This window comes from Callorhinchus milii, unplaced genomic scaffold (assembly GCF_018977255.1).
Source record: "Callorhinchus milii isolate IMCB2004 unplaced genomic scaffold, IMCB_Cmil_1.0 Scaffold4, whole genome shotgun sequence".
NCBI classification, from domain to species: Eukaryota; Metazoa; Chordata; class Chondrichthyes; order Chimaeriformes; family Callorhinchidae; genus Callorhinchus; species Callorhinchus milii.
Window position 1 is genome coordinate 33749885 of NW_024704745.1, and position 15656 is coordinate 33765540.

General features: G+C 39.7%; 1 long non-coding RNA gene across 1 annotated transcript; it reads right to left on the bottom strand.

Annotated features, from left to right (window-relative positions):
• Positions 1–503: 503 nt before the first annotated feature.
• On the bottom strand, positions 504–15193 carry LOC103176896. Its single transcript, XR_487644.1, has 3 exons — positions 14987–15193; positions 10891–10960; positions 504–802 (listed from the first exon to the last, which is right to left on the bottom strand). It is a non-coding gene; the product is annotated as an uncharacterized LOC103176896 (long non-coding RNA).
• Positions 15194–15656: the final 463 nt, after the last annotated feature.

Consider the following 15656-nt stretch of genomic DNA (forward strand, 5'->3'; position numbering starts at 1 on the left):
CCAGTCATTCTGTCTCTGGTCACTGAAACTCCATCCCAGAGTTCCTTCTGACTTGCCCCCTCCACCCCACCATTAAAGTCTGCCTTAAGACCTTTCTTGTCAATGGTAATTTTGGTCTCCATCCTCATCTCCTCCATCTCAATCAGCTTCGTGAACGACTTTGAGATGTCCTCTCAATGTGAAGAGCGCTATATGAATCTAAAATTGTTGTTGTTACATTGCTATGTTTTAGAAAATATGTTAATAATAATAATAATCCTTGCATTTATATAGCGCTTTTCATGTCTTCTAGATGTCTCAAAGCGCTTCATAGAATATACTGTAAAGTGAATTGACTGTATATTTGCGAACATTTTATTTTTTTTGTGGGACAGAAAGACATTGAGACTCAATTAAAAACTTTAATCATTGTAATGACTAAGTAAATCGGAAGCAGAAGTGAAACAGAAAAAGGGATGAATCAGCAAACATCTCCTATTCTGAAGTGTTTTTTTTTCTCTCCATATACACCAAATACAACACATAATGTGCTGATTACAAAAACATCCCTGTTCACCGTACAAAAAGCTGGCCCAAATTCTTGGAAAAGTTTCTAAAAAATCATTTAAACTGGCTTCATCCAACTGTAGTCTGTTTCCGGGACCTAGGCTTCTCTGTTGTGTTGTTCTTGCTCCATCGCCAAGTCTGTCATCTCTCTCAGCCAAGACCAGTTCCTCTTCAGAAATTCCCCAGAAACTGCATTCATAACTCTTGGCAATTTTATTCATGAACAATTATGGGTGAAAACCAGCTGAGCCTCACTCTGTAAATTCAAAACACAATGGGCTGAATGGACTTCTTCTGTGCTGTAAATTCTGAAGAAAAGCTAGCAGTCCCTTATCCTATAATCATGACTTCTAGTTGTGCACAATGAGGTTCTGAGCTTCAATTTCATCAGTTACTTTCACAACTGTAAATGCTAAAATCATGCTCATTTCAACCTTTATTATTCTTATGAGGAACAAAATTGAACACTTGGAGCTGCTACTTGTAACACAATGATCCAAAACAACAACAACAAACAACAAATTGTATTTTTATAGTGTCTTTCAAGTCAGGAAGACGTCCAAAGCCGCTAGACAGTCAAGGGTTTGCAGCTGAGCTGCTGGCTGGAGTCAAGAGGGTTGGAGGCCAAGGGAACATTGAATTACTGTTGATGAAAGCAGGTTGCATTGCAACAACAACAACTTGCACTTATATAGCGCCCTCCACGCAGGGTAGCGTCTCAAGAGTGGAGCGGGGGGAAAGTGGCCGTAAGCATGATCGAAGAGGAAGGCTTTCAGGCTGAACTTGAAAAAGGGGAGAAGGGGCAAGCCTGAGGGATTGAGGGAGAGTATTCCAGAGTTTTGGGGTGTAGTGGCTGAAAGTGCGACCTCTGATGGTGGGGCGGAGAGTGCGAGGGACAAGCAGGAACCGGTGCCAGTCGAAGGGAGGCGCCAGGTTGTCGATTGGGGAGTGAGGAGGTTGGAGAGGTAGGGAGTTGCCAGAGAGTGAAGGGATTTGAACACGAGTGTGAGGATCTTGAAGTCGATCTGTTTGGTGATGGGGAGCCAGTGGAGCTTGGCAGGACTGGTGAGATGTGGTAACAGAGTTTGATCCGGGTCAGTGTACGGGCAGCAGAGTTCTGAATGAGCTGGAGTTTTTGAATAGTGGAGCTGGGGAGATCGGCGAGGATTTTGTTTGCGTAATCCAGGCGGGAGGTGACAAACACATGCACAAGAATTTAGGATAAGGTATGGTCAGAGGCAGGCAACATGGCGGATGTGGAAGAAGGGACGACGTGCATTATATTTGCTGATGCAAGCAGAGTGATCAACCAGAAACCTTACTTTTGATTCAATTAGTTAGACAGGTTTAAAGAGGTGTTCTGCTTTAAATAGAAATCATGAAATGATAATATCTTTCTTATATTTTTGTTATATTATTTTCTGCTTGCATACATATTTGTACTTCTCATCTCAGCTTGATAGATATGGCATAATAAGTTAAATAATGATGTAGAACTCCCAACAGCAAAGCTAAGGCTTATTGTGAGCATAATCAACAGAAGCTCAGTTATAGTTTACTTGGCCAGGAATGAAACAGATACAAAATAAACACATTTTTTAATATATCGTTTAAGAAAACTAGATTATCTTAATGTTTCTGTCATAACATAGACCTAAATAGTCCAATAACTTTGTTATGGTATTTCTTTATTTAGAGAAACCCCTTACAATGAGTTTTTGGAAGAAATTAACAAAGATTCTTTATATAGTTGTTACAGAGTGTTTGATGTTTGTTTATGTACACAGTAGCTCTCATACTTGCAGAATCCACTAATACAAGTAAACCCAAACATAATACAGATCAACTAGTACTTGTGGGTATTCTATACATCTGAAATCTTACCTCTATACTTGTATTAAGATGAGATGCAAAGTACCAACAGAGATGCTGGCAGAGAATGGTGTTACAAAAGAATATGAAAGATATGTGACATTACTAAATTTATCCACGTTTCAGTTCAGTTTAAATGGTCAACCACAGATGTTACAGCACAATTCTGATTTACTGTATCTATCTGCAATATATCACTTATATATTTCTAGACATGCCTAGACTGCAGCCGGTCTGACTAAATAGTGTTGATATTAGTGGCTAACTGTTTGGATTGTGCAATATGCTGAGGCTGCTTGAACATTCGTATCTGTATATTTGGTATATACAAAAAAAGTTGTACTCAACATCATTAAGTTAACATTACAATGTTAACCTTCAGAGTTCATTGGAGCAGGAAATTAGCATCTTGATGCTGGGAAAAAAAATACTGCTTATATTAAAAATGTAGCAATGTATGCTCAAGGTGCTAGATTTGATGTTTGAATGAGGTCTGAAAGTAAAATATTTTTCTTTGAATGTAACAACAAAAGCTTGCATTTATATAGTGCCCTTCATATCAGACGGCATCTCAGAGAGCTTAACAGTGGTGGAGCCCGATGCCGAGCCAGGGGGAGAGGGAAGGTGACCGTAGATGAAGAGAAAGGTCTTCAGTGGGTAGTAGTGTAGGGAGAGAGCAGGTTGGAGAGATAGGGGAGTACCAGGGCGTGAAAGGGATTTAACTACAAGAGTGAGGATTTTGAAGTTGATCTGTTTTATGATAGGGAGCCAATGGAGTTTGACAAGGACTGGGTTTGTGGAGGCACGGTATGTAGCTTTTATTTGGCAAAATATTCACCAAATACCATAAGCTAATAAATTGGTCTGGGTAGTATTGGTAACAGGAGTCTTTGGCTCCAAGGTGACATGTTTGACAATAGAATGGTGGAATCGAACCCAACCTTTATGATTGTCTCAGTAGTCCAGTTCCTGAGCCAGGTGGGTCCGCAGGACTACAGGCACTGTTGATGACAGAACAGCCAGTCTGGTTGATTGGCACGACTTGGGAAGGCAGATTGCTCAATGTGGGAAGGGAGTCTTCCCACTCAGCTCCTGTTAATCTTGCAAGCCAAAGCTCTAATGGTCAAGGTAACCCTAACAAAAAGCAGGAAAGTTGGCCAGGCAGTGTTCTCAATGGCAAGATATGGGGTTTAACTGGTTAGACTCCAGCAGTACCCCAACCCATATTCTGAAGTCCCCAAGCCTTAGCTGTTGCCAACCTGCACCTAATAATTTCTGGAATTAGGTAAGCAGGATGTGTCCCTCCAGGGAGAGAGTGCGCATTCCATTCCAATAAACATCTCTGGAATTTCTATGTATAGGCGGGATGCATGGGAATCTCAGTTTGGTTTGGATACTCTTAAGCATGATGATGGGTTTCTGCAATTGTCAGACACCCGGCTGATCAAAAAAGTATCAAGTATACATCTGATGCAGTTTACTGCGCATTCCCCCTCCCCTTAATTTACTTTTAAAAGCTGTTTGCAAATTTTCAATACAGCAATTGTCTATCCAGATATTTGGTTCATTGCATTTTAAATGTTGTTTGTCTCTGATGAAGAGACATTCCACCAGGGCATTCCAGCTGACTACCACTAACACAATTAGCAATTTATAACATTGTTTTTTCAACTCTTCCGTAAAGAGAGCATTTCTGACATTGCTTGGCGGTTATGACATAATCTGCACATGATTAGTAAGACAAAATATATTTATATACAATGCAACTTACTAGTCCTGCCAGTATACACAAAAAAAATGGTAACACCAGGGACTAAAGTTCAGTAATTATTAGGTGCATGTCTATAAAAAAATTGCTCTGATCTACATAGTTCACATTGAGATAGGAGCATATACATTGAAGGAGAAACTGGATGAATCATTTTCATGTTGCACAATTATGGTAACTAAGTCGGCATTCTGCTTTCCATTAACAAATCCCCACAGCCCACCTTGACAATCAGGCATGCCATTCATTTCCTGACTTCAGAGCAGAGCATTACCTAAAATGTATACTCTGAACAGACATAATCTGTTACTATGGAAACTTACAGCACTATGATACTTGAAGAAAGTTTGCCGTTTTAATGTTAAATAGTTTTTCCTTTCAATCCCTTTGCTGGGAATTTCTTCATCCTGGGACAGTTTATAATCATGTTAAGAAACATGGAAGTACTTACCCCTGTGCTGAGAGAGGGCTCCTGTGACTCTTGTGGCACCGCTGCTTTGCTAAAGGCTCACATTTGTTAAGTGAGGGAACATTTGCAAAGCCGCACACCATATGGAGGGGAAGTGCTTCCATATGTTGTTATGTGAGAAAGTGATGATTGTTACTGAACTATGCATGTTTTAATACATATCTTCCATAGCTACAGCAAAGTAATAAATGGAGCAGCTGTGGAGTCCTGTAGCTCAGTGGTTAGAGCACTCGCCTCACAAACAAGATACCTGGGTTTGATTCCCGGCAGGGCGAAACGTTGGGCAAGTTTCCTTACTCCACACGCCTCCGTTTATCTAGCAATAAGTGAGAACCCAGTTGTTAGTTGATTGGCGGATCGTTTCTCCAGGGGTAAAAATTCCTTCAAAAAGATAATAGTGATTCCTGCTGCGTTTCGCACATTAAATATACAGTCAATTCACTTCACAGTATATTCTGTGAAGCGCTTTGAGACGTCTCGAAGACGTGATAAGGTGCCATATGAAATACAAGGATTATTATTAGGATTATTATTTTAACAGTGGAAGATGAATGTAGGTAACTCAAATGCAGTGAATTCTGCTAGCCTGAAAGTAATCAACACAGAGGGGAAACTCTTAGATTTGACACCTGGTCTGTTCTGGATTAACAAATCTCAGGCGCAGCAGCAGTCGGGTTCTGGAATTGGTTTTAGTATCCCCTGGAATGAGAAAGAGGGGACTACCCTGAGTTTCTGATCTTTAACAGGCATCACTGTTCAACGCCCACCACCCCACCCCACCCCAGTCCCCAACCCCCTTGCTGGAGAGAACATATGGACAACAAAGGGCTGAAATTCCAGTCAAGGCAAATAATTGTAACATTAAAAGTATAATTTCACTTTATATAGTTATTTCTAAGTACACAGGAAAACGTTAGCAAGAAAAAAGGGAAGAGAGTGGTGGTCAATGCATATCAACAAATGTGCTACATGACTTGCACAGAGTAAAAAAAACTCCTTGGTGAGTCCAGAAAAGTTGTAAATTTGAACAGTACAGTCACACCCCTGATGTACATTGCCTATACTGAAACATCTGACAATTGTGTAGGAGGAGATGAAAACACTAATCCACTTTTTTTCCTGAATGAAATAGTTGAAATACGAGTGAATGAGACCTCGAGCATCTATACTTCTCTTGGGCACCAGCTGCACAACTACATTGAACTTCACATCTTTAAATTGGGCAGAAAGTGCTTCCTGATTCACAATAAAGAAGTGCATCAAGAAAGAGGGAGTACCACTTACTGTTTCAAATGTAAAACATAATACATGTCATTTCAAAAGGAACATCTTTTGCAATGTTGAATAATGAAATCGATGTTTCAACTTCCAGTTGAATGGCATTTCTCATGAGCTCAATTCTTAAATGCAAATAGACTCTGACAGCAGCAGTTAAATCCCTTTCATTATCTGATCCTTATTACTATAATTGCCAAAGAACACTTCACCACCTGCGAGAACTGTTCTTTCACAATCAAAAATTTCAGTAAAGGGGTTTGTAAGAAGGTTGCCTATGTTGTAGAATTTATCTTTGGGCTCTTGCACAATTGAGCATGGTTGTGTCTATGCTGATTCCGTAACACAGTTACGTTTTCACTTCCGAGCTTCCTCAAATATATTTCTAGCATTCTATATAAAAATTCTTATGCTTGGATAGGAGAACAATTAGTTTCAGAATTTGCTGCAAAAAACAATCATTCCAGGTTTTCAGTGTAACTGGTTCAATTGGCAACATTCTCAAATCTGGATCAAAACTGCTCGATGTGTGAAATATTAATTTGTGGCTGTGCAGAGCACACATTTACTCTTTCCTTGCTGGAAAAATAATAAACAATAACAAATAATCATATAAAAATAAAAAATAATAATAAATTAATAATCACTCCAGAATTTACAAAACAAAAATTGTCTGCCACAGAATAAACAAAAGAGTTGCTCGGTTCTGTAAAGAAAGAGGGTAAAATAATTTTTACATTTGGTACAATGTCTTTCAAGTCAGGAGGTTACCTCAAAGCATTTCACATGATTTACTGCCATAAAGTGAATGAACAGATTTGTTTGGGCAAGACACTGGGACAAACTCCCTTATCTTTTCAAATAGTACCATGGGATCTTTAACATCTATCTGAATGTCTCATCCAAAGAACAAGCACGTGCAACAACGCAACCCCACCCCCTGCCCCAACCTTCACCCCCCCTGCCCCCCAGCACTACATTGGAGTGTCAGTTTAGACTAAATTAGTTCAAGTCCACACTTTCTGACTCAGAGGTGAGAGTACTACAAACCGAGCCAGGCTAACACATTGCCTGAAGTACTGCACTGCCAATAGTTCATGCCAGTGCTAGTCAAGCAACACTGACATGGAGTCTTATAGTATAGTGGTTAGAGCAATCGTCTCACAAGTGAGAGGGCCCAGGTTTGATTCCTGGGAACCTTAGGCAAGTTTCCTTAATCAACACACCTCTGTTTACGGCAGTAAGAAGGATCTAGTTGTTAGTCGATTGGTGAATTGCTTTCTAGGACTAATATTCCCTTGAAATTCTTTTTTTGAAATAATAATAATTTGGTAAATCAATCCACGACTGTTTGTGGGACACTGCTGTGCAAAATTGGCTGTCACATTTTGCCCAGAAAATATACAGTCATTTCACTTTACGATATATTCTGTGAAGCGCTTTGAGATGTCTCAACGACATGATAAGGTGCTATATCAAGTGCAACGATTATTATTAGCATGACTAGATGCTGTGTTTGCCTACATAACAGTTACTATAGAGCAACTCATTCGTGAAAAATACAATATTTCATGGTCCTTTTCCAATGAATCAATATTGAAGCCCCACACTCTGTGGAGATAACATCAGTGGTGACTAAACCATGGTGCTGACTCTTGGGGGCCAATAAAGACTATTTTGAACTCCTAATTAGATGAAATCTGTTATGAAATGAAAGAATTTCAGTTGAGAATCATTCCCACAAGTTTAGCACAATATTTTGCTCCAGGCTGCTTTTTAATATATTTATGCTGGAATCTTTGTATTGAATATTTCTCCCCGAAATGCAGCCAATAATGACCCTGTGTAAAAGTGAATAACACACTGTACCTTTTATTATTGATGACTAAATGCTGATAACCAGTTCACATTCTGGAAAGCAGAGACAATGTATCATATCAGTATTGAGAGGTAGCAGCAGTCTCCGCACATTAAAATTAAATTGTATTTTAAGCCTCAAGCAATTTTTTGATGAACAGATATGTCTGATAATATTCTTTCCAGAGTTATTAATTTGTAATTTCTTATTCTCTGCAGATGATCGGGCCACATCCAAACATCCAGCTGTGAGTTCCAGGAACAAACCAGCAATAATGTGGAGTCCTGTAGCTCAGTGGTTAGAGCACTCACCTTGCAAACGAGACACCAAAAACAATAATAAAAATTGGTCATTTTCAATCTACGACTGTTTGTGGGATATTGCTGTGCGCAATTGGCTGCCGCGTTTGCCCACAAATATACAGTCAATTCACTTTACAGTGTGTTCTGTGAAGCGCTTTGGGATGTCCTCCCGACGTGAAAAGAGCTATATCAAATGCAAGGATTATTATTATTATTATTACCTGGGTTCAATTCCAGGCAGGGTGAAACCTTGGGCAAGTTTTGTTACTCCTCACGCCTAATAATAATCCCTCCAAAACAAAAACAATAATAAATTGGTCATTTTCAATCCACGACTGTTTTTGGGACACTGCTGTGCGCAATTGGCTGCTGCGTTTCGCCCACAAATATACAGTCAATTCACTTACAGTATATTCTGTGAAGCGCTTTGAGACATCGAGAAGACGTGATGAGGCACGATATCAAATGCAAGGATTATTTATTTTTTATTATAATAATAATCATAATGATCCTAATAATAATAATAATCCTCGCATTTGATATAGTGCCTTATCACGTCTTCGAGATGTCTCAAAGCGCTTTACAGAATTTCACCTTTTTCCGGATTACTTCTATTTATGTAGTATTTCAGGTCATCCAGAATTTGGTAAAATTCAGTCATAACTATGAATCTGATTTTCGGCAGCTCTTAAAAAAACTTACAGAAAACCAACCTCAAAATTAAGGCTGTCGACAAAGTAGCAGTGGCAGCATATATTTGATCATTTATGGCTGAAGCTTGAAAAATAATGGTATAATCCGCAAAACAAGGAAAGGAAAGATGAGGAGGACTGCATATACTAGTTTAACCACTTAATTCATTGCACCATCCAGGCCCAACTTAAACTGCACTTTTTTTAAGATTGTATTCCTCAAAGTTGAAAACAGTCTCAATAAAGTGGTATGACTTAATGAGCAGCTATGTTTTTGCTTTAATCCAAATCTTCATTAACTATTCAGCAGAAAATAATCTTGCACACAGTTTCACCTGAGTTTCCTTCTACTATAGTGCACGTAAAAATGCAGTAACAGGACTCTCTCCTCACTTTAGTAGAAATAGTACAGTTCTGAACACTTGTCAGAACATTTTTCACTTTGTAGTCCTCCATTGGGTTTAATACTACATATATGCAATAAACAGAAAATATACCAGAATCACAATATAATCCCCCTGAAATCCTCGGCTATTTATAGACGGAATAAGCAACAAAGGAATGAATCCCTTTTTACACTATTCAACGTTGCAATGAATTCACCATTTCTGTTTTCTTGGTTCCCTGTACCTGGGCCCACCTGGTTCTCTTTCTTATCTCCTTTCAACTACTCCTATCACTTTCCCACCTGACGACTGTTTTGGAGCATGCACTGGTTTTAGTCACCTCAAGCTACTTTTTACTCAATACTGTAACTGACAGAATGTCAAGCCCGTCAAGCACCATTGAATAAATATTCAAATCATTTTCACTTCTATTTCTGGCTCAGTGTCAGTGCTTGTGGGGGTCCTGCCCAGTATAACACAATTACTGGGGACCGTGAAGTCATTGTACCTGCTCGATACTTTACATTTCAGTGAATAAATAAGATTTAAAATAAGTTATTACTGTTTCAAAATATGCACAGCAAAGGTGAACAGGAAACACAGGAGTATTTTGTAAAGGCACCAGACAAGGTCTTGGAAAAGAAAAAGATTCAGCATTATTAGATGTTGAGATAGATGTGTTGAATGAATCATTTGGGAAGATGGATAGGTCGGCTAAAAGATCTACTAATGTCTAAAACTGCTACTATATTACTATTCACCATCCATATTGCCTTTTCTCCTCTTGACACATTTTGAATTACATTGCAGCTAACCCTCCCTCTGACATGCCTACTGATTTATCACACTACTTTCCTCTAATCCTCCACACTTCCAAGTAACTACAATACCTACATTTTGTACTACAATAATCTTTGCACTGCATACACTAAACGAGATGCAAATTAAATGTGCAGCCAGCTTTATCAGACTTTACACTTGTATCAGCAAAATTGTTTTTCATACAATTTATCCATTAAGCACCTCAATCTTTAAAAGCACAAAGGCTTCGGCCTTTTAGAGCCACTTCTGCAGACTTTAGTTGAAAAGTTATTTTATGCACATTGAAAGAGCTTTAGTTTCCTCATTTTCACAGCTGTTCACCCTCAAAATAGTGATGGTGCTAAGTTACACAGCAGACCACGGTTTAAAGAAAATGATTGTTAATGTTGATTAGAAGACTTTATCAGTTCAGGCTGATGAAAGTCTCGGCAATATGAAATTGTTCTGTAAGCTCAGAGGACAATTTTGTCTAAAGAGGATGAACAAGAGCCCAGCATAATTTTGGAGAGCAAATCTAAGTGTGTAGCGAGCTGAGGAGTGAGAAGGCCATGAAGTGGCCAAAAACATTCTAGGAATTGGCTGAGATGGCAAGAGAATGGATAATGATACATCATGACTTAATGGATATACCAGAAAGAATGCCAGCAATAGAAAGACATATTCAGGAAGATAGTTTCAAAATATAACAGACCTTTTGTTATTATTTAACCTGACTTCCAAGTATCCCATTTTAACAAGTGCACTTCAGCTTCGAGTCTACAATAATAATATAGTAAATGTTTCATGCAAGAGTTGGCTGTTGATCCATCTAGTCACCCAATTCAACTTAATTATGGAATGTTTCTTCTTATATAAAACAATACATTATGAGCATGGTAGCATATTGGTTAGAGCACTCACCTCACAAGAAAGATGGCTTGAGTTTGCTTGAGTCCTTATTCCACACATCTCTGTTTACCTAAGTATGAAGCTGGTGAAAAAACACTGTATCAAATACGAGGATTATTATATTACAATATAATATAATACAAATTTACCATCTATGTAGTGCCTTTCACATCAGGAGGTCCCAAAGCCCTGGCCAGTCTAAAGTTTGCACCCAAGCTGGGAATGGGCGGCCAAGTTGTGGGAGACAAAGGGGCAGGTGGGAAGATGGCTGAAAGTGTGGTCAAAGAGGAAGGTTTTGAGGCAAACCTTGAAGGAGCCAATCAAAGGAACTCTGCTAATGGAGTTCCCGAGCACAGGAAGATAAACTGAAAGCCCATCCACCGATGGGGTTGGGCAGAGTGACATGAGGCAGGCTAGATTAATAATAATCCCTCCAAAAAAACAAAAAAAATAATAAATTGGTCATTTTCAATCCATATGACTGTTTGTGGGACATTGCTGTGCGCAATTGGCTGCCGCGTTCGCCCACAAATATACAGTCAATTCACTTTACAGTGTGTTCTGTGTAGCGCTTTGGGACGTCCTCCCAACGTGAAAAGTGCTATATCAAATGCAAGGATTATTATTATATAGTGCCTGCTGAGTGGAGGGAATGGGTGGATTGGTAGAGTTTGAGGGGATGGGGGTGAGAGGCATGTGGAGAACGAAAGGACATAAGCTGCAGGGTTCTGGATAGTCTGTAGCTTCCACGTAAATTCCCCTACCCAGAACTGTGGCCACCCCTCGACTTTGTCATCACCCATGGCTTAGGCATTTCCAATCTGACCATCACAGACAAGGCCATCTCAGACCACTTCCTCATCTCCCACTCCTCTCATATTATCATCCACTCCTCCAAGCCCCCCATCATCTTCTATGGCCATGGAAAAAGCTTCCCCCCGATTCTCTCACAAATGCCATCTCATATTTGGACTCTTTCTCCCTCTGGCCTTGCACCATCAGTGATCCAAATGCAGCCGTCAATGTGCTAAATGATCACCTCTCCTCAACCTTCAAATCCCTTGTTCCCCTGCCCAGAAACTCTGGAACTCTCTCCCTGAATCCCTCCATCTTGCCCCCTCCCTCCCTAACTTCAAGTCACACCAAAAGACCTTTCTTTTGGATCGTGCTTATGGTCATCTACTCTCTTCCTCTCCCCCTGGCTCAGGATCAGATTCCGCCACTGTGAAGCTACCCTGGGTGAAGGCCACTGTATAAATGCAAGTTGTTTTAGCTTGTGAAGGGAAGAGGCAGGTAGTCCACCTAGCAGAGAGTTGTTGTAATCTAGCCTGGATGTAATCTAGCCTAGATTAAGCTCTCGGTGGGCCCAACGGAGAGGTAGTGACGGTGAGGTGGTGAATGTGACAGAAATGGGCGAAAGCTGAACAGGTCAGAACACAAATGTAAGGATAAATGAGAATCGAACAAGACACTGAGGTCCTCAGAGGCTCCATGAGGTGGAGTGTATATCCAAGCAGTTTGATATTGTCAGTGCGTCAGGAACCATAGGCTAGCCCAGTGAAACAAAAGTTTATAACAAACTCATGGCACATTTAAGCCTATCTGTTTTCACAGGAACAAAACAGATCTTGGGAGAATATCGTATACACAGAGACTTGTTGCGATGTGCAAAGCCCTGCCACGTAAGATAGTAGAGGGGGAGTCTATTCTGGATTTCAAAAGGGAAGTAGACAAGTATATGAATGGGGATAGGACGGGGCAGTGGGATTGAATGAACAGCTGTAATTTTGTTGTTATTGTTGTTCTGAGAGCCGATGTAGACACAATGGCTGATCGGTCTGCTTCGGCACCATAAATTTCTATGATTCTTTTGTTCACCAGCATACAGACCAGATGGTCGGAGCATGTCATAAAAGAGAAACAGCTCACTGCAAGAGCTAGCTGCTCTAACCCACTTTACTGTAGAATCGGAAATGAATTGCTCCTTCTGTGCTGAAATGCGTAGGTGTTTTTATTGATAGTACTTAAATAGTACTTTTTTGCATAGTTCTTCTTCCCTCCATGAGATTCAATTAGTGTATGAGAGAGAGATAACCTTAAAGAAATCATCCCTTCAGAGTCAGTTTTACTCTGTGAAAATATTCCAACTGTTAGAAATAGGCTTGCAAAATATTTATGGTGAAAAAGAACATTCACATTAATAAAAGGTGAATAATTAATAATATAGATATGATGTTGAGATATGCAAGATAAGCAAAATTGCCTTTTAATGGCATAATTTAGTGCAGATGACTGACTTTGATTGAGTGAGGAAAGGTTAACCAAAATAATCTGATGTATACATGTTATTAATGTTGCTTATTTGTGTATCCGCTCCGAGTGTTTAAAGTTGCAACAAAAGTAGTTTGGAGTAAGAAATCTAATGCAACATGTTTACACTTAAACATTTGAACTTCTCTTATTGCCAGGACATATGAAGTCTGCCCAAGCAATACAACAAACAACAAGGAGACTGCTTAATGTTAGAAGAATGAGCTATGAGCTGGGCCAATAGAAAAGTTGGGGCCCACTTTTTCTGCGGAATCTGCCAGAAACGCCTTCCTCTGCTACAAACCCGCTATAAATGACATTACTGGCCTGCAGATCTCCTGGCTGTTTACCTGATGTTACTGTAGGCGGGGCGGCTCCGGACACGCATGCATGATGTGGGGCAAGAGGCAAGTGGACTTCACTTGGAAGCCCGGCTGTTGTGATTAGAATCATAGAATTATACAGCACAGAAGGAGGCCATTCAGCCCATCACGTCTGTGCCGACTCTTTGAAAAGAACTATCCAAATCAATCCCACTCCTCCGCTCTCTCCCCATAGCCCTGCAAACTTGTCCTCCCCAAATAATTATCTGATTGTTTGTATGTTTCTCTGTGTTTGTGATTCTTTATGTGTCTTTATGTTTATGTGTGTGAGTGTGTCTCTCTGTGTGTGAGTGTGTCTGTGTGTGTGAGTGTCGCTCTGTGTGAGAATGTCTCTCTGTGTGTGAGAATGTCTCTCTGTGTGTGAGTGTGTCTCTGTGTGTGAGTGTGTCTTTCCTCTGGATGTGTTTGTGCGTGTCTATGTGAGTGTGTCTCTCCTCTGGATGTGTGTGTGTTTGAGTGTCTCTGTGTGAATGTGTATGTGTGTTTCTCTCTTCTGTGTGTGTGTGTGTGTGTGTCTGTGTGTGTCTGTGGACATGAAGGATAGACACCACAAGAGACTAAAATGCACGAATATGGGGCAATTCTGCATTTGACGTTTTCAGAGTGTCATTAATTATAACTCTTATGGAACGCTTGAATGACGTTCAACTTTTACTACTTCAAAGTATCTCCAGACATACCACAAACTTGTGCGCTGTGATGCTATGCTAAAATCAACTAGTCAAAGGAAATGTCTTGATGAGAATGTCCATTATTTACTTTCCACAGATACACTCCAGGCAGATGATAAATTGCATTTTTGGATATATTTACCTCAATCCAAATATCCTTCTATTTTTAGTTGCACTGCAAACAATAATTCAAGCAATATCATTTAAGTTTTACTGAAAAATGAGTGAAGTATAAAATACCAGTGATTGGTCATTTTTCATGTCTATGGTGGCTGCGTTAATTTTAGCAGGATGTACTGGGAAGCTTCACTCTCACATTGAAACATGGCAGTTATGGAATACAGGGGAATATAGGCAGTTAGTCAACATGTAACTAAAACTGTCATAAATACGCAACTTATGTTGCAGATCTGTTGCACACAAAGTGGTTATTTTTAATCAGTTATTCTGTTGTCAAACTGCCTTTTGATTTCTAACGTGCCCCAGTTTGAACCCTGCACGGACTCAAATCTCCCACAGTGAGCATGCTTTTTTTTCACATCTAGCAGGTAGCACATACTGCAGTTGTTTGATGACAACCCCCAAAACATATTCACTTTATACAGGACTTCTGACTCTGAGCGTAAATCGAACAATTGTGAAAAGCCAGACAGCTTTTTAAAATCATAAACCATGTTATAAAACAGATACCGCTTGTAATTTGCTGAAACATAAACCATTTGTGGGTCGGAAATTGTAACTCACACAGGTCTTCAACAATGCCAATACCGTTTGATCATTTTCAGTGGTCACCATCCTCAGTAGTCACTATCTTCTTTTTATATATTGGGGTCGATCTTCATAAAAGTGGGTGGAAAATTGCTTATTTAATTCTTCTTAGCTGGCTTGAGAGGCTCCACATCAGTATGTTGAGCTTACAATCTTTGCTGTCACTCCAGTGCAGTGGTGGTGTCCTTTAGATGAGATGTCCTGTTTGCAGGTGGATATAAAAGAACCTGTGACACTATTCGAAAACAGAAGTAAGTTTCTCTTGATGCCCTGGCCAATAGTCTGCCAAATAAATTGATTTATATATGACTATCCCATATGAATCTGAAACCACTTCACAGAGACACAGTCAACAAGACCAAGAAATCAAGGTGGACTAGGGCAAAAGCCAATGTATTCAAACAAATTTTATTTCTGTTCTTCGAATGAGGCATTAAACTGAGATCCCGTTTGTCTGTTCAAGATGCTAAAGACCTGATGGCATTATTTGAAAAGAGAAATAAGTTCCTCTCAGTGGGTTGGCAAAAATCATTTGGATAATGACTTCATGGCTGTCCGTGGGACATTGCTGTGCATAAATTGGCTGTCACAATCACCCATAACCACACCATGACTACAGTTGACAGTACATTCTGTGAAGTGCTTT